This window comes from Rhinopithecus roxellana, chromosome 21, assembly GCF_007565055.1.
Source record: "Rhinopithecus roxellana isolate Shanxi Qingling chromosome 21, ASM756505v1, whole genome shotgun sequence".
NCBI classification, from domain to species: domain Eukaryota; kingdom Metazoa; phylum Chordata; class Mammalia; order Primates; family Cercopithecidae; genus Rhinopithecus; species Rhinopithecus roxellana.
The window spans coordinates 1800593-1821079 of record NC_044569.1 but is presented as its reverse complement, the minus strand read 5'-3'; the positions used below and the strand labels follow the sequence as shown (position 1 = coordinate 1821079).

At 37.9% G+C, this 20487-nt stretch overlaps 1 long non-coding RNA gene across 1 annotated transcript; it reads right to left on the bottom strand.

Moving 5' to 3' along the window:
* Window positions 1-3873: 3873 nt before the first annotated feature.
* Window positions 3874-19548, bottom strand: LOC115895503. Its single transcript, XR_004055704.1, has 3 exons — window positions 19221-19548; window positions 7536-7734; window positions 3874-4072 (listed from the first exon to the last, which is right to left on the bottom strand). It is a non-coding gene; the product is annotated as an uncharacterized LOC115895503 (long non-coding RNA).
* Window positions 19549-20487: the final 939 nt, after the last annotated feature.

Genomic DNA, 20487 nt, shown 5'->3' with positions numbered 1-20487 from the left:
AACTGAAATGCAGGTTCCGTCCATCTCTGCTTTCACAGTCTGATTAACTAGAGTGAGATCTAGTATAAATAAAGTGTTTTTTTATTCTGAAACTAGCTTAGGGGAAGAAGTACAGGCTTCCTGCCTTAAGGGTACGGCTTCGCTTTTGGAGCAGAAAGTGAGTGCTTTTAAAGGGGAGCTTATGAAGGAGGAGAAGTGAGCAGGATGATGGGGGAGCGGTCCACATACTCACTTCAGTGCCTTATCTGCCAGGCAGTTGGTGTTTTCATGGGCAGAAATAGGTTGTAAGAGTGGCTGAAAACTCTCCGGGTGGGAGGGAGTTTCATAGCAGGGGTACTTTGGGCTGTAAATTGACTGTTATCTCTCAAGGCAGGCTCCTGGTGGGAGGGAGTTTTGTACTGGGCATGTTGTGGGTGTAGATCGAATGTTATTTTGTGAGGCAGTCTCCAGGTGGGGGAGAGTTCCTTTCTGGAGCTTCTAAGCACATCGTTAGATGAACTTGTTCCGTAGGGAGCATCTGGTGAAAAGGAGGTAGAAGGTTATAATTGCACTTCCAGAGGGCTAAGTAGGAAGTGGGGAAGAGGGGGAAATGGAGAAAAGAGAAGAGAAAATAATTTTTAAAAAGTAACTCACTCTCTTTCACTTAGAAAAATGGGGGTGCTTGGTTATGCTTCTACCCCCTCTCCATTAGAAATACAACTTAATCCAAACAAAAAAATCATCACATATACATCAAATAAATTCCATATGAATGTTCTCATGCTTTATTCATGCTTTTGGAATGGGAAGAGCAATTGTAACATTTTTCATGTTATAGGGAAGAAATGCTAGTAGGGATAAAAGATATGGAAAGAGGTTGAATGATCAGGATTTAAGAAAAGAAGGTAAGAGCTGTGATACTGTTGGCAAGGGGACTTTGATTTAGAATCTATATTCTTTTTATATTGAAAGAGTTATTTGGATCTTCATTGCTTCAGGTGAACCCATTTATATTTTTCTTTTTCTCTTCTCCTCTCCTCCCTTCTCACCTATTTTGTGTCAAAGCAACCTTGTTTAAAAGATATTTACTTTTCTAAAAGGAGTTCTCATAGAACAAGTCTAATAATTACCTTCTAAATATTAGCATTTAGAATAATTGTAAAAAATAAAACCATTATAGTCCAGAGGAAGGAAGGCCACTCAGCAGGAGATATTCAATTTCAGCAGCTGAGGGAACATAGTCATGAGTATCTTCTCATATGTCAGGAAGGGACTAGTATTTAGTCTTTCTTGAGATCTTATGGTATCATTACATATAGAAAGTCATCTAATTCTGACAGTGGACTATCAGATAGGTGCAATATTATTCATCTTACTGTACACACAAGGAACTGAGAGAAGGTAAGAAATTTTCCCAATGGGCTGAGAGAGCTGGGGCTGAGAGAAGTTAAGAAGTTAAGAAATTTTTCCAAGTTCATATAGCTAGTATGGAAATGGTAGAGCTGGAAATGGTAGAGCTAGGACTGGTTCCATAGTCTATGATTTTCCCATTCTATCTCTATCAGGCTATAATTACACACACACACACACACACACACACACACACACACACACACCCCACATACTTAGAACCATGAGTAACCCATTATGATTGTTTCTTATATACAAGCCCCTAGATTGAATAACAACCAACCATCTGAGGAGAAAACATCAATTATGAGGCGAGAGAATGTCCCACACCAGACGTGAGAGGAAATGACAGAGCAGCCTTTAGTAGAATTGATATGTTTTCCTTAAAACACTTTCATCATTTGGCTTTCCTAATTTTCCTACCTCATGAGCCACTATTTATGTTTCCTGAACTGATTTCTACTCTTGTTCCCAAACTGTTAATGTCGAAATGACCCAGAAATCAGGTTTTGGACCTTTTCTTTTACCTATACACACTCTCTCTTTAGATTTTATGTATTCCCAGAGCTTAAAATAGCAAATATATGATGGTGATTATAAGTATTTATCTCCAGGTTGGACTTTTCCCCTGAACTTCAGATTCATATATCCAACCTCTTCAGTATCTTCACTGGGATGTCTGATAGACATCTCAAACCTAATCCTTCTCAGGCCTCACATACCCACATACAGTCTTCCCCATCTTAATGAATAACAACTATTTGCTTCTAGTTTAGGACAAAAACTGTCTTGAATCTAAAGTGAGACTCCTGTAACAGCATATAGTTGAATTATTGTTTTCCATCTGTTCTGCCAGTCTCTGTCTTTCAATGGTGATATTAATCCATTCATATTTAAAGTGATTACTTGATAAGAAAGGACTGCTTCTGACATTTTTCTATTTATTTTCTATATGCCATTTTTTAAATATTCCTAATTTCCTTCAATTCTACTTTGTTTTGTGTTGTGGGTTTTTTTTCTAGTGTATCATTTTGACTCTCTTCTTATTCCTTTTTTGTGTGTATTTTTAGTTATTTTCATAGTGGTTACCATGAGGATTATAATTAAAAATCATATGTTCATAACCTCATTTGAATTGATACCAACCTAGCTTCAATATTATATGAAAACTTTGCCTCTTTAGAGTTCCACCTTTTTTATATTGTTATTGTCACAAAATTATTGTGTACCCATTAACACAGAATTATAATGATTGTTCATGCACTTGGCTTTTAAATTATGAAGAAAATTAAAAAGAAGTTACAAACCAAAAATAAAATGATATTGCCTTTTATGTTTATCTATATGGTTACTTTTACTGGAGTTCTTTATTTCTTTATTTTTTCATATGGCTTTGGGTTACTATTTAGCATGACTTCCATTTCAGCTTGAAAGAATTCCTTTAGTATTTCTTGTAGGGAATGTCTAAGTGATGAACTCTCTAAGCTTTTGTTTATCAGGGAATGTCTTAATTTCGTCTTCATTTATGAAACGTAGTTTTGCCAAATTTAGAATTCTTGGTTGACATTTTTTTTTTATCACTATAAATAAGTCCTCTCAATGCCTTCTGGTCTCCATGGTTTCTAATGAGAAATTAGCTGTTGACCTTTATTGAGGATCCTTTGTTTGTGACAAATTACTTTTCTCTTGTTGCTTTCAAGATTCTTGCTGTGTCTTTGGCTTTCAACAATTTGATTGCAATATGTCTCTGTGAATCTTATAGTTTATCCTACTTGGAGATTATTGAGCTGCTTGGATGTGTGGATTCACACTCAAGAATCCCATTGAGTCTCTTGGATATGTGTCTTTCATCAAAATTGAGAAGTTTTCAGCCATTATTTCTTCAGATATTCTTTCTGCCCTTTTCCTCTTTTCTCATTATGCATATGTTAGTATTCTTGCTGGTATCCCACCGGTCTGTGAAGCTCTGTGTCCCTCCATACTGCTATTTGTTTTCTATTTGTTGTGTATGTTCCAGGTTCTATGTACCATTTTTCTTCTTTTCTTGCCCTATTTTAAACTACGTGCATATTTTTAAGAATTCTGCTTTATCTCTATTTTGTTGCATTCTGTTTTATTTTTTAGTGGTTACTTTAGTGTTTCCTATGCATCTCTACATTGTAGCAGTCTAACTTCACATTATATTACCTCATATATAATGTAAGATCTTTATAAAAGTATAATAATATTTCTTTCCTATTGTACTTTGTGCAGTTGTCATACATTTTACTTTTACATATATCACATATATTGCTTTAGTTCAATTATCTTTTGAAGAAATTAATAAAGTGCAAGGTACAGTGGCATACACCTGTAATCCCAGCACTTTCGGAGACTGAGGCAGGAAGATTTATTGAGCCCAGGAGTTTGAGACCAGCCTGGGCAACATAAATGAGACCACATCTCTATTAAAAAAAGAGACTAAAAAAAGAGAAAAGATCCTTTATATTTAATCATTTATTTACCCTTTTTGACAATCTTTATTCCTTTGTGTAGATTCAAGTTTCCATCAGATATTATTTTCCTTCAGTGTGAGAAACGTTCTTTAGTGTTTCTTGTAGTATAAGTCTTCCGGATATTGTCTCAGCTTTTGTTTGTCTTATGAACTCTTTATTTTGTCTTCATTTTTGAAGGGCATTTTTTGCTGTAAATAGAAGACATGGTTAACAGTTTTCTTTCATCGTTTTAAAGTTTTAAAATGCCATTTGTTATATTCTAGTTTGCATAGTTTCTATCAAGACATCTGCTTCCATTATTATCTTTATTCATCTGTATGTACTATGTCTTTTTTCCCCTGGTAACTTTTAACATTTTCTATTGGTCACTTACTTTTTAGCTATTTGATTCTGATATACCTTGGAATAGTTTTCTATGTTTATTCTCTTTGGTGTTCATTGAGCTTCCTGAGTCTGTATGCTTAGAGTTTTCATAAAATTTTACAAAATTTTGGCCATGATTTCATCACATTTTTCTACATTCTTAAACCCTTATCCCAAGAATTCAATTACACTTAGGTGAGTCCATTCAATACGTCACAGATGATCGAGGCTTTTTTGTTGTTGTTGCTCTGCCTTTTTTCTGTGCTTCAGTTTGGACAGTTTCTGTTACTGTACTTCACGTTTATTGATGTTTTCTTCTGCAGGGTCTATTCTGCTCTTCATCCCACTTAGAGAATTTTTCATTTTGGAGACTTTTTCTTCTCTAGGAGTTTTCATTTATTTATTTTATCTTCTTGTTAGGTTCCTGCTTTTCTCTAAATACTTTCATGTATGTTCATTTTCCTCAACCATAACAGAGGAATAATATTATTATCTGGCCTTAGAATTATTCCAAGGATTTAATGAGGTAATGGACACTATGGATGTAGCATGCCTGTCACATATAAAATGCTATATAACCATTATTATTGTGGTTTTATATTAAATTTACTTCTAAAACCATATTTCCTACTACTGCTGTGACAAATTACCACAAACTTATTGGCTAAAAACAATACAAATTTATCATCTTACAGTTCTGGAGTCAGAAGTCCAAAAGGGAGTTCACTGGGTTAAAATAAAGATATTGTCAGGATTATATTCCTTCTAGAAAGGTGTGGAGAATACATTTCCTTTTCAGTTTATAGTGGCTGCCCCCAGTTTTTGGCTTGTGTTCACCTTTCGTCTTTAAAGCCAACAATGGAGGATTTGAGTCGTCACATCCCATCACTCCAATATTGTTTCTGCTGTCACATCTTCTCTGATTCTGACTCTCTTACCTGTCTCTTTCACTTGTAAGGACCCTTGTCCTTACATGGGCCCCTTCACATAGTCCAGGATAATCTCCCACCTCAGGATTCTTAATTAGATCTGCAAAATTTCGTTTGCTCTATAAGGGAACATATCAACAGGTTCTGTGTGTGCTTGGTGTGTTAGAAGCAAAGAAAAAGAAAAAAGAAAAAAACAGATTCTATGGAATAGGATATGGATGCCTTTGTCTACCACTTCATTGTATAAAGCCTTACTGGATATTTCCATTCTTCTTTCCCTGTCATTAAATCACCCATTAAGTAACTATATGCAAAGACAATCTCTTACAGAAAGGTTACACATGGTCAAAAAAAGAAAAAGTCTAGAAGAAAATTCAGATTAGTAAAGAAGAAAGTATCCTGAATTTGGGTTCTAGTCCCAGATTTGTTTGTCAATAGCTGTTTATCTCTGAGAAAATGACTTCCCTTTCTGAATTTCTGTTTTCTTACAGGGGAAAGTAACTAAGAAACCTCTTAGATAACTCTGTCACTATGGTTCAATAAATCTAATATATCTTGCAGTTTGACTAAAGTAGGATATGAAATGTGCTCATTGTGGAGTATCCTGAGCCTCCTTTAAGTCTTTAAGGAGACACAGGTTTTTGGATAAAGGAGACCTACCCTTGCTGTTGCTACCAGAAAAGAACTATGCAAATATTATTACACATGAGGTAATATAAACCAAACATAACAAAAGAGACTATTGGAGGAAGGCCCAGGACTCAGAGAGCAAAGATCAGAAAAGAGACAAAAGGCTGGCACAGGTTCAGTGCTCAGGAGGGATATCTTCTAGCAATGTTCCAAAGGGATGCAACGAAGGTGAGGGTAAAAGCCCCAGCATCAAACACTTGCAAAGCCCTCCTCTAAGCTTAGACAATGGAAAAACAGACAGACAATGACTCAGAGCCTTAGCTGTGTGTGGGAGCCACTGAAATAAACTGTCAAAGGGGAAACGGGGGTTGCAACAGCATCCATCAATGGTACTATGCAATATACAAATGAGGTATAGGGTAGAGGCAGTGGTTATAACCAAAAGCATTGTGAGTGATCAAGGAAATGCCTGCAGGTTACTAATCAGCCTGTGGGTCAGTGTGCATAAAAGGGTTTGTGAGAAAATGACTCCTCTCCTGGGACTTTGTTGGCTGTCCAGGTGCCGCACTGAGAAACAGATTTTGTTGTGGCAAAAGGGCCCAAAAAGTCTTCATTCTTGATCTGACCCATCACCTGATAATTTCATCATGTTTCTGGCTTAAAGATGATAGTGGGCAACAGCTTGCATGTTGAAAGAAGCAGGGAGCATGCCAGTCACATGCCATAGTAGTGAGCTTAATGAGGAGGTCAAACTCACTATTTTCAGAATTCTGTTAAGACTGTGAGGAAATATAGACAAACAGCAATGCAAGGCAATGGATCATCAGAAATGAGACCCGTTATTTGGCTGGAATAATTTGAATAGTATTGCTGAGGACCAATGTCCCTGCGAAAGGAGAGGAAGATCTTTTACCCTCATGCTAAAGACACAACGGGTTATAGAAAAAGAGTTTGATGTTTAATTCTACTGTAAGATTCCAAACAATTTTCCTTACCAGCTTTTTGGTAAGTATGCCGTATATTATGTCAAATTCGTAGGACATGTGAGGATAATAATTTTCTTTCAGGTTATTCTAATCTTTACCACATGGGAATTGAATCACTAGATTATATAGGTTATATTGGATCACTAGGTTATATAGCAGGGTAGCAGTGGCAGTAATGCTAGAGGGAGATGGTGGTTGCCCCAAGATTAAGCTCCTAGGGGCAGTTGTACAAGCCATAATGTTTGGTGCTTTTTGGTAGCACCCATGACTACTTCACAGGATGAGTTTGGCAGCATGATTTTTGGGCTTTGTTCTTGACTGTGTAGCTCCAAAGCCTTCCTTTCCATACCTTCTTAATACCTCCTTGATTTTGTAAGCTGCCTAATGTCCTTTTTTTTTTTTTTAATCTTTTCTAATGTCTTTTAAATTATTTTTATTTTGGCTCTGCTAGACTTTTATTTCTGCTGCTTGCAACCCAGAACATAAGATACTGTTGGGGATCTTGTTAAAAATGCAGATTTCAAGGTCTAGACATAATCATTCAGAATATCTGACATTGGGACACAAGAATCTAGTTTTTTAAAGATCTAGAATCAGTCAAGTATTTTTTTCTGTAGCAGGTGACAAAATCCTCAGTTTAAACCAGTTTAGGCAAAAAACAGAATGTTATTGACTTACATAATTAAAATGTCTAGGGAGTAGACTAAATTAAGGCAGTACTTAATCCAGAGCTCAAGCAGTACCTTCAGGATTTGGTTTCTCTATTTCCCAATTCTATCTCCTGTAGTGTTTTCTTTAGTCTCAGATTTCATGTGGTAGTCAGATAGTGGCAGGGACTCCAGGCATCCTCTCAGCTTGTGTTTCAGGAGACAAGAACACACTTGTCTTGGTCCTAGAAGGTGTGACTCTGTTGGAGGTCCGTATCTGAAACCATTGCTCTGGCTAAGGGAATCCAAAGGTTAGTTGGTGTGAGTCTCCTGCCATCTCTGGAGCCCAGATTATTTCAAGAGACTTTTTATTTTTATTTCAAGAGACAGATTATTTCAAGAGACTTTTTATTTTTTCACTTCAATGACAGTCTCAACTTTTTGTTAACCATCTTTCTTGAGGGCTACTGAACATCCTCATACTTGCTGTTAAGTTGTATACTCATTTATATACTTACTCATAAATAGTTTGAACACTTACTAGGCATTGTGCTAGGCAAAGGGGATTTAAAATGGAATAAAATGTGGTCCTTATTTTAAAAGAACATAGATTCTAGTGGGAGAGACATCTAGCAAACCAGTATATAAATCCATTTGATTTATTATTGAACATCTATTGAATGCTTGGCACTATTCTAGTGCTGGGGATACACCAGTGAATAAAATAAAGTACTTGTCCTGATATTGCTTACATTATAAGGGAACAAGAGAAAATAAATCAATACACATATAAGTAATATACCAGTCGGGACATATTATAGCATGAAGAAGGGTATGATGAGTAAAGAGAAGACTGATGATGCAAAAAGAGAAAGCGGATGATTTCAGGAGCAAAGTCCTTAAGTAGAAGAAAGGGGACAAGATCTGGTGCACAACTGGAGTTGGATAGGGACTGAAACAATTGTTCTTACCTTTTTGGAGCTAAGAATTAAAAAAAAAAACCTATGAAAGCCTCTTCATAGCATCCATTTATTAAATATTTTTAAGAACTTGTTATGTGCTACATACTATTCTGGTTTCTGAAGATATGCCAGAGAACAAAACAAACAAGATCCCTGTTCTCATGGGGAAGACAGTAAATCAGTTTAAATATATACATACATAATTTCAAATACTGATAATGACCATGAAGAAAAACAAAACAGGGTAAGAGACTGATGAGGAAGAAAGACTTCTCTGAGATGTGATTTTGACTAGATGTTATTTAAAGCCATGACTCTAGATGAGATCACCTAGGGAGGACAGCAAATAATGAAGAGAAATCTGAGGACTCAGCTCTTGGGTATTTACCTTTTCCATTTTAGTAAGAACAGAAAGACCCAGTGAGTAAGACTGAGAAAGAGGTAGCTGGTGAGATAAGAAATAAAACAGGAAAATATATGTTGTGGATGCCAACTATAACCCAAAAGTAAGTGATTCACTAAAATGAATTAATCAACTATGTCTTATGCTGCTGAAAGGATGAGTAAGATGAAAATTAAAAATTGTTTCTTGAATTTGGCAAGAAGGAGATCATTACCAATGAAAAGATTGGTTTCAGTGGAATCAGGGTACAAGAGTTAGACTAGAATGTGTTCCACAAATAATGGGAGATGAAAGGATAAAGAGAGTGATTATGGAAAACTCTAAGATAATTACTGTCAGTTGGGGAACAAGGAAATTGGGAGAGGAAGTGGTCAGATGGAGTCAAGGAGAGAATGCTCCTGCAATAAATACTTAAACATGAGGAAGCAGCCTTGGAATTGGGCAATAGGTAGAGACTGGAAGAGTTTTGAGATGCACATTAAGGACGATTCTGATAAGGGCTCAGAAAGAAAATAGGAAAGCTGGAGAGAAAGCTTCTGTTTTCTTAGAGAATACGTAAATAATCATAAATTGTTAACAGAAATGTAGACATTAAAGGCCATTCTGGTGAGGTCTCAGGAGAAGTGAGGAACATGATATTGGAAACTGGAGGAAAGGTAATCCTTGTTATAATGTGGCAAAAAAATTCAATTAATTGTGTTTATGTGCTAGTGTTTTGTGGAAGGTAGAACATGTAAGCAATGAAATTGGATATTTAGCTGAGAAGATTTCTAAGCAAAGTGTTGAAAAAGTGGCTTGATTCCTCCTGACTACTGATAGTAAACTATGAGAAGAGAGACCAATCAAAGACGGAATTGTTAAGCAAATCCAGAAGCAGAACTTGAAGACTGGGAAAATTCTCAACCTATCCATATTGCAAAAAAAGAGAAACAAGTATGTGTTGTGTAAGCCATTTAGTCGTGTCATTTTGTTATAGCAGCCTGAGCAGACTAAGACACATTGGTAGCTAGCAGCACTTGGAGAAGTGCAACTTGCAGCATGACATGCTGGCTTTTCTCACTGTGGATTCGGTTCAGGGTTTTGCTCCAAATCAAAAGTATCCAGAAACTGGTTCTTCAAAAGATTGAGTCTCTCACTTGGCCTTCTCTAGGTAATTAATTGTCAAGGTAGTTTATCCTCATTTCTAGAGGGGAGGAAGTTCTGTGAAAAAGGGGATATAACCTGAGTGAAAGTCGACTTGGCCTGGAAATGGCCACCATTTCCATCTGACTCAGAAAGGAGAATGTGGGGTATCTTGCATTCCTACCTTGAAGGGAGGTTTTTTTAAAGTGTGGAGATGTGGAAATAGGCAAGTAATTCAAGGCCTTGGGGTAAGGCAGAGGTGCCAAGGCTACCCAGAGGTGGGAGTTTATAGGAGGCGGAAAGACATCCCAAGGACAAGTTTATACAAGAACTGCTCAGGGAAAGACATAAAAGGAAGTGAGGCAAGAAGCCTCAAGATTAACTTGGCATCTTGCAAGTCTTTTTGAAAAAATCCCCAACGGGGTTGTCAAAAAGCCTTCCTGTGTTTTCCTCAGATGCTTGTACTTGCCCCAAGCCTGCTTCCTTGCTGGATGTGCAACTTGAACCAGTCCTTAGATACTCAACCTTGGCAGTATTTAAAGCAAATCATTTCTTGCTTAGCACTTTTCCCTGGGTAGGAGGGAGGACTCTTATGAGCAGGTGTTGGCATGGTTAATGCAAAGCTATATTCTTCCAGGTAATATTTTGAGGAGAAAAGCAGAATGATGTCGTTCCTGCAGGCATATCCTCCATCACCAACACACACACACACACACACGCACACACACACACACGCACACACACACACACACACCACATTGGAGGTCCTGTTGAATAACTGACAGACTAAATGTTCAATTCTCTATTTCACTTTTCTATTGAGATATATAAGGCTTCCAAAGAAAGTGATACTTTTCAGAGAAAGGTGTGGGTTAGTAAATCTACTGACTTATTGTTCTTTACTTTTTAAGCGTCCCACTAGAGCAGCTATAGATCCCACCTCTATTTAATACTTCTTTTGTCAAAAAAAAAGTATTAATAGATTCATGCTTCCAAAATCTGCAAGAGGTTGTGCTTTTGCTAAAAGATGAGTATTTTTTAGCCTTTATGAGTATCTGTAAAATCTTTTAACAAAGATAGGTATGTCTCAATGGCTAGGTGCCAAAGATGAAGCTAGAAACGGTATTACTATAAATGTAGTTTTTGCCAGTGTGCCTACATTTTGTCAAATACAGATTATTATTATTGTTTGGAGGTATTTACTATTAATATGCCTGGCCTGGCATACATACCTCAGTTTGATGAAGAGCAACAATGTTTGTTAATGTTTTCTCTGACAAATGTTATCTAGATAGTCTTATAGTAGGAAGGGCATCCAAACCTAGTATAAGAAATAATGCCTAGTAAAGCAAGTTTAAAGTAGGTATTTTTGGATACTATTGTAGTGTTAAGAAGAATGATGTGTTTGCAGAGTTGCTTCTTGCCATCATTGACAGGTTCTACTTGAACTAATAAGATACTGTTGGATGCCATTGAGGTTAATACAAAGTAAACTCCAGAGAACTGATAAGGTTGTGTTACTTGTACAAGAACGCCTGTAATCCCAGCACTTTGGGAGGGCACGGCAGGCAGATCAGCTGAGGTCAGGAGTTCGAGACCAGCCTGGCTAACAAGGTGAAACCCCGTTTCTACTAAAAATACAAAAAATTAGCTGGGAGTGGTGGCATGTGCTTGTAATCCCAGCTACTCAGGAGGCTGAGGCAGGCGAGTCACTTGAACTTGGGAAGTGGAGGTTGCAGTGAGCCGAGATGGTGCCATTGTACTCCAGCTTGGGCAACAAGAGTGAAACTCTGTCTCAAAAAAACAATAAATAAATAAATAAATAAATAAATAAATAAATAAATCTACTACTTGTAGATGTGACGTTTGTGGAAAATATATCATCAACAAAATAAAGACTATTCTTAGTAAGTGCTCTGATTTTCTTAATTCATGGTTCTCAAAATGTGGTCTCTGGACCAGAAGCACCAGCTTCACTTAGGAACTTGTTAGAAATGCAGATTCTCAGGTCCCTACTGAACAGAAACTCTAGGCCTGGGACTCAACAATCTGTATTTTAACTAGTTCTTAACTAGCATGATGCATGCTAAGTTTGGAAGTCACTGACCTGAACCCAAATCAGTACTGGGGCTAACAGTGCTTTTTCAGTTTTTTTTTTTTTTTTTTTTTTTTTGAGACGGAGTCTCGCTCTGTCGCCCAGGCTGGAGTGCAGTGGCCAGATCTCAGCTCACTGCAAGCTCTGCCTCCCGGGTTTACCCCATTCTCCTGCTTCAGCCTCCCGAGTAGCTGGGACTACAGGCACCCGCCACCTCGCCCGGCTAGTTTTTTGTATTTTTTAGTAGAGACGGGGTTTCACCGTGTTAGGCAGGATGGTCTCGATCTCCTGACCTCGTGATACGCCCGTCTCGGCCTCCCAAAGTGCTGGGATTACAGGCTTGAGCCACCGCGCCCGGCCGCTTTTTCAGTTTTATAATTACCTAGAAGTGTTTATGTTGGGAGATCTTGACACATAGAATGTGATTGACTGGTCATATTTTCTATAGACAAAATGTTTTGTCTGGATAGGATAGGCAACTGATGATAATAATTTTCATTAATTAATTCAACAAATATTAATTGAATGCTTACAATGTAGGCACTAGGCAAACAAAAGTGAAGAAGAGAGAAAAGAATTCATCTTTGTAAGCTACCATTCTGGGCTGAACGTATATTGTGATGTTAATTTGACACAATGGCTCAAATTGCCTAGTATTAGACCATAGGGGAAAAAGTTTGTATAATAATACTCTGTGCTTATGGATGAATTGCCCACTTTTTACAGCAAATGAATTCTTTCTAGGCTTGACCTGATCATATGATACTGTCGTATCACATTGAATTAACACAGCCAGTGAAAAGTAACAGTTCAATTAGTTGTTTCATTCATCCCAAATTACTGGATTTTATGCTACTAAATTGACAAAACCAACTAGTAACATTGGAATTATGTCAATTTAGCATGAGGCTGTACTTATGTGGAAGATTATATCTGGAGAAAAAACACTGGTGGATGAAAAGAACATTTGGAGCATAAATGATCCAGTTTGGCTATTGCTTGATTTCACTAGTTTTTTTCATTGCTCCATTTTTTTTTTTTTGGTAATATACATAGCCTTCCTATTTAAGAAGAGATTAACCATGTTAACAATAAAAGATAATATGAAGAAAATTTAGGACCAGTGTCTAACTTTATAAAATTTATTTGGTTGCTAGAGAATAAATGACAATTCTATTTTCATCCAATTTAGTGGTGTATTAGAGATGAATATGAAATAGAGCATATCTTAAGTTCTCTCTACCTTTCTTGAATGTATTAATATACATGGTAGGGGAATGACAATCCTAAAAAAGAAGCACTTTATTAAAGCAAACTTTAATAAAGAACCTGAACATTTTTATTCATATAAAGGCACTAAATCTTTCCATTTCTGCCACCATGAATGTTTTTTAAAGTAGTTATTAACCACCAGTTGGCATATGAGGTTTTAATAAATACATTGTATGTTAACCAGTCACTGTACCTGCTTCTAAAGAGTCTTCCTTTCCCAGGAACTAGTCGAAGATGAATGATAGTGTTTTAAAGAAAAATATCAGGCTTAATCTCTGGCTATGCACAGGGAAATCAGAAACATTTATCTCAGAATTTAGGCCACCCAGTTCAGTGCAAGTCTTGTCTAAAAGTGATTCAACTTCAAATGTTTCAGTCCTATCTTATGAATGAATATTTATACTTCACTCATTTCTCAAAATTCGCTGATTAAAGGTCACAGAATGGGGTTAAAGATTAGTGGTCTGGCTGTAGCCTTTGATCTTTGGGATCAGGATACTGGGTTTCTCCAGGTTTGATAGTTTGTGAATGTAGGTCAGACCATCAAAATGTATTAAGTTGAGCTGTATGAGACTGTCATTTTTGTAGGTAAAAAATGGCCAAGTATTGGGATGATTAAGTCTAACATTTTCTATCAAGAACTAACAAAAGCAAGGCATATACTCTTTTATCCTTTCCTTCATTCTCTAAGGAAGAGGTATTTTTTGTTTATATGCTAGTTTGCTTCTCTTTGTAAAGCTACATTCTCCTATTGATTCAATCATTCAAAAATCTTTCTTTTTTAGAAGTTGGGGATGCAATCGTGAACAAGATACACACCATACCCACCTCATGATACTTACAGTCTAGCTTCTAGAGAAGTAAAAAGGCAATTTTGTTATGGCAAAATGTGTTAAAGAAGTTCAAGGTCTTGTGAGAGTACTTAGGAGGGGGATACTTAACTTGAAACTGGGAATCCGAGAAAGTGTCCTGGAGAAAGGAACTTCTGAATTAAGAGGGGAAGGATGGTGAGGACTTAGCCAGGCCAATGGGAGGAGCAAGAGTGATTAAAGTAGATGGAATAACATGCAAAGCTGAAAGAGAACCTGATTATTTTTAGTGAACTGTAGGTAGTTTATCTTGACTGGAACATATATGTGAAACACAAAATGAAATTGGAGAAGTATCAAGAGACTGTAACCATGAAGGGTCATTTATGCCAGGTTAAGGTGTTTGGAGGCTATCTCAAAGGCAATGGCCAGTTATTGAAAGATTTTAAGGGGTATTGGGTGTGGCATGATCAGATCTGAATTTCAGTAGAACCAATTTAGAAACTTAGTTTGAGACTATTGCAGTAAAACTGGAAATAGAAGATAGTTACTTGAAATAGGCAATGGCAGTGGTGATAGAGAGTAGCTAAGATAATCTTATTAGGAGGTAAAATCAGTATGCCTGATGGTTAGCTATGAGAAGAAAAACAAGGAGTTAAAGATAACCCCCAAATATCTGACTTGAACAACCGGGTAATTTCTTTTTAGAGAAGCAGAAAACGGAAGAGGAGGAGCAGGTTGGGAATAGAAGATTATGAGTTCACTTTAGGAACCAATGAGTTCGAGTTGGTTATGGAAAATCCAAACCAAAGTGTCCAATAAATAATTAGATATGCTAGGTAGACAGTTGGTATTGGAGCTATAAATTAGAAGCTGTGTATAGATATAATTTAAGCCAGAAGAGTAGATAGATTAAAACACGGAGAGTTTGTAGAATGAGGCAAGATTCTAGCATAATCCTTACAGAACAGAAAATTTAAGGGAAAAGCAGAGGAATAAAACTCCACAAAAGATGCTGAGAAGTAATTAGAGAGATAGAAGGAAAATCAGAGGGTGTGTTGTAATGGAAGCCAAGGGAAGAGTGTTTAGCGGAAGGAGTGATTAGCCACAACAAATGCTGCCAAGGGTACAAGTGAGACTGAAGTTCATTGTATTTAACAATAAGGAAGTCATTGGTGACCCGCTGAGAGCAGTTTTTGCTGGAATAGTGGGGTCAGAAACAAATTGAAATGGTTTAGGAGTGAGTCAGCATTGAGCAACTGGAGATCTTTAAGAAGTCTGGCTTCCAAGGGGGAAAAGGAATATGACAGTGAAAGACTAGAAATAAACTTCTCTAGAAAAAAAAAAAATCAGAATGAAAAAACATTCTTGAGTGTTTTGTATATAAAAGGATTTAGTAAGAACATGACATAGGTATAACGAGCTCTCAAATAGCAGAATAAAATGAAAGGGAATTCACAGAGCTGAAAAAAAACAGAAGACCAACACCATTATAGAACTAATTTATATGGTAATGAACAGATTAGACATGGCTTAAAACTGAATTATTGATGTGGAAGAAAGGCTTAAGAGAATCAGTGCAAAAAATACATTAATTAGACAAGGGATAATATAGAAGTGAAAAGGCTGATATGTCAGAAAGATATTTGGTATCACTAAAGTAGAAAACAGCACAGAAAATGTAATAAAACACATGATATAGAAATTTATTACATGCATATATATTACTTATATAACATATATATTCTGTATAGCCGAATTCAATTAAAGGAAGAAAACATAACCAAATAATGTAATACCCAGCCAAATTGTAATTCATATATAATGGTAACAAAAAGTTATTCCTAAACATTCAATAACTCAGTGAATATGGCACATATGAAAGCTTATTGGAGAAAAAAGACTATTTGATAAAATACTGATAACCAAAGAATAAATTGGCTGGGCTTGGTGGCTCATGCCTATAATCCCAGCACTCTGGGAGGCCAAGGCAGGCGGGTTACCTGAGGTTACGAGTTCAAGACCAGCCTGGCCAACATGGTAAAACCCCGTCTCTACAAAAATACAAAAATTAGCCTGGCACGATGGTGGGTGCCTGTAATCCCAGCTACTCGGGAGGCCAAAGTGGGAGAATCACTTGAACCCAGGAGGCGGAGGTTGCAGTGAGCTGAGATCATGCCACTACACTCCAGCCTGGGTGACAGAGTGAGGCTCTGTCTCAAAAAAAAAAAAAAAAAGAAAAAGAATAAGTCAAAAATATAGAACGATGGAATGGAAAAGACATGACAAAAGAATAGGCGGAGATTATTGGCTTCATTTAGATATTGATCTAAGACTTAACAATTGTAGGAATTATGGCTGTAGAAGCAAATGTAAATGTTATAAAGCCTGAAAGTATAAAAATAAAAACTAACCAAAATGAGTATGTGGGAAGAAGTGAAAGCTGGCTAATTTTCTTAACTTGTTCAGGAAGGAGTCAATTGGTAATATCTATATTAAACATATAGTTTCATCATTATTTAATAATTTAAACTTTTTGTTCTATGATTTTTTCTGTAATCTTAGAGAGATATTTTAGAAAACAAAATATTCTATGGTGATAAAAATGTTTAGCTGAACCTAAACAATTCTTTTCATGCATTTCAGTTTTTTCTTTTAAAGTCAATAATACTTAGATTTAGTGCTTTTTATGACAGTGTAGCATTCATGTGATTCTAGTTTATTCAACTTTAATTTATTTGCCTATATAGCTATCATTTATCTAGCTAATTCACATGTCTAGATATATTTATGTATACAGAGATACCTGAGATGATTGCCATCTTTTTAGAATAATGTTCACCTAACTAAAAAATGATTATTTTTAGAAGACAAGATTTGGGAATAATTTTTTTCTTTCTTTATACTTTTTGTATTATATAAATTTCTTTAATAGCTTTATTTTTTAAATTACCTTATGTTCATGTAAAAAATTATGTATTTATAGAAAAGTACAAAAGCGAAAAAATCACGTGTAAGTCTGGCACTCAGAAAGAGTTATTGTTTTGTTACATATCCTTACAGACTTTTTTCTGAATATATGTATACATGGTTACACATACACATATCTTTTAAACATTATTTTAAAACAAACTGAGATCTTATTTATTTTTAAATTTGCTCATTTAGCATATTGTGAACATATTTTAATGTTAATAAATGTAGATCTGCACTATTATTTTAAGTAGAATTTCATTAGATGGCAGTCCCATAATTTGTTTTACCATTCTCTAAATGAGGGACATTTACAATGTTCAACATTTTTTATTATTATAAAAGTAATTGGCCGGGTGCGGTGGCTCACGCCTGTAATCCCAGCACTTTGGGAGGCCGAGGCGGGCGGATCACCTGAGGTCAGGAGTTCGAGACCAGCCTGACCAACATGGAGAAACCCTGTCTCTACTAAAAATACAAAATCAGCCAGGCGTGGTGGTGCATGCTTGTAATCCCAGCTACTCAGGAGGCTGAGGCAGGAGAATCGCTTGAACCTGGGAGGCGGAGGTTGCTGTGAGCCGAGATCGTACCACTGCACTCCAGCCTGGGCAGCAGCAAGAGCGAAACTCCATCTCAAAAAAAAAAAAAAAAAAAAAAGCAATTATAGGTGAATAGCTGCTATCATTTGTGTTTGCATTCTTATTTATAAGAGTTATTTATTATGGTAAGTTCCTAAAAGTAGAATTTCTAGTTTTAAATACATGCTTTTTGGGTGGCGGGGGAGGCAAATTCTGTGTGTGTGTGTGTGTGTGTGTTTGTGTGTGTGTGTGACCAGGCATCAAGCAGTCTGCTGCAGATTTTTCCACTAAAGAGAAAAAGTGACAATCCATCACCTGGGGCCTGAAGGTATGTCTTCAGATACCCAGCTATAAGTGTGAATTGTCTTTGTTTCATATTTTAAAAATTCATTCAGATTCTTGCATTGTACTTTTTAAAAAATAATGTTTTATGTCTCCAAATCTTTGAGTGAATTTGATGTTCTAGGAAAGTGTGTCAAGAATATCCTGTTGCTCATATAACTCCCCTTATCCCTTATTCTATGCTTGGAAAATAAAAGGTGTAAATTAACAAAAGCTAATTGTTAATTGAGGAATAACTGTCAACCAAGCATTATACTAGTTTACTGTGGGGAATTACAAAGAAGTTGAGAACACAGCCCCTGACTTTGAATAGCTTCCAATTTATTTATTTTCCTTTAACAAACTCATCAAAGAATTATGCTTAACCTGATAACTGACTGGGCTAAGGTCTATGATGAATTTGCTTGACAGGATGGAAAGTCCCTACTAGCTTTCATTGCACACTTCTAGGACCTTGCTAATGTGTTTGTCTTGGACTCCAAGGCATTATTATTAGCATCTGTAGCATTCTAGAGTCTTGGGAAGGGGGTCGGGTGCCCTGCTGGCAAGAAGTCAGTGTAATGAAGATAGGAGTTTTTAGGCTTTTACATTTGGGACAAGTACAGTACAGGAAATGTAATAGATCCTAAATTAACCAGGGCTGCCAAATCAGTAGACATTTTTTGTTGTTGTTGCTTTTGTTGTTAAAGTCAGGATCTCACTTGTTGCCCAGGCTGGTCTCAAACTCCTGGTCTCAAACAATCCTGCCTTGGCCTCCCAAAGTGCTGAGATCACAAGCTGGAGCCACATGTTACCACGTGTCTGGCCAGACATTTTAATGTACATTATCTTAAACACTTAAAATTGTTACTAGGAAAATGTCACTAGGAAAGACTCTTATCAGAGATATTAAAGTCACATTCAGAGCCCATTTCGAGGATAAAAACAAATAAGGTCCAGTGTTAACTTCTGTGGCTTCATTCTATTTTCCTTACACTGACACTGATGCATAACACAGTCCCAAGAATAGAATAGGTAACTGTTTGCTGAATAAATAGATGAATGCTCCCAATAATTACATTGTATTTATCACGCTGTACTTACGGAAAGAAATAAAGTATGCTCTTTTGTTTTAAGAAGGCCTTTAACATCACGGACTGATACGGAAAATGTTTGCTTGTGAGCCTGGAGCAAAGCTACAGAATGCTCTTTCTCATCTTCTGAGCCATGTCTCTCTATAGCTTACCTTTAGTCCCAAGGTTTTGCCATTATATTCCTATGGTCTGGCTGTAGAGGGTCTCTTGCAGGGAAGATGCCTTTATCTGTTCTTTACTCTCCTGACCTCACACTGGGATCACTGACCTTTGTGTAACTCTTGCTTAAGGTGCTGCTTTAGAAGCTCCAGACTTTGAACTTGGCATTCTTCCAGTGATGGCAATGGCTGCTGCCATCACGTCGGCCTCAGCAGGGAGGAGCAGCTGGGGCTGCACAAGCCAAAGAGCCGGTGGGAGCCACGCCCCTTCTGAATCGGGGCAGGAGCTCCCTGGGTGCTGCTGCCCCTGCCCAAATTGTGACTGCAGACCCAGCCCTCCTGCTCTATGGAGCAGGCAGAAGACCTGCCCTCCTGGGTGGGGCTACAGCCACCCAAATTGCAGCTGCGGATTGGAGCCTCCCAGTGATCTTGGGTGGGGGCCAGAAACAGACAGGATCTGCCCTCCTGGGTGCAGCTGCAGCAGGCAGACCCGAGGCTGCAGACCTGGCCCTCCTGTTTCATGGAGCAGGAACAGGGGACAAGTGGGAGCCCCGCCCACTTCCGAGTTGGTGGGGCTGGAGCTCCCGCCCTCCCAGGCGCAGGAGGACCCTGGCATCCTTGCAGCCTGTACCCTGGGGCTGGGGGCGGTGGGGAGGGTCAGGAAAACCCCTCCCGTTTCCTTTCCCAGCGTCTTCTGGGATATCTGAGTGGGGTTGGGGCCAAGCCCCGGGCCTTGAATGGCAGCAAGAGGCAGAGTCCTGGGTGGAAGGGGGCAGCCCCCAGTAAGACCCCACCTTCAGGTCGGGAAGGGCCTGAAGTCTTGGGGCCGGGCTGCCAGTCCTGTGGATGGGAGTGGGGACTCGTGGTGCCTCTTCCACACCACCCATGGCTGCCTATGGACCAATGGGCACACACTTCCTCCCCTCTGAGGTCCATAAAAGCCGCGGGCTCAGCCAGAGCAGGGCAGGGGATGGCCAGAGGGACAAAGGGGAGAGAAAGAGAGTGGGACGACCAGCTGCAGAGAGGAGCTATTCTCTCTGCTGATAGCTGGAGATGATGGGATGACCAGTTTGCAGAGAGGAACTATCCTCTCCAGGGCTGCCTCTCTGCTAAGAACTGAAAACTCCATAGATGACCTGCCTACAGAGAGGAGCTACCCACTGCAGGTCTCCTGAGCTGTTGTAACACTCAGTAAAGCTCATTTTTGTCTTGTTCACCCTTCGCTTGTCTGCGTACTTCATTCTTCCTGGATTCAGGACAA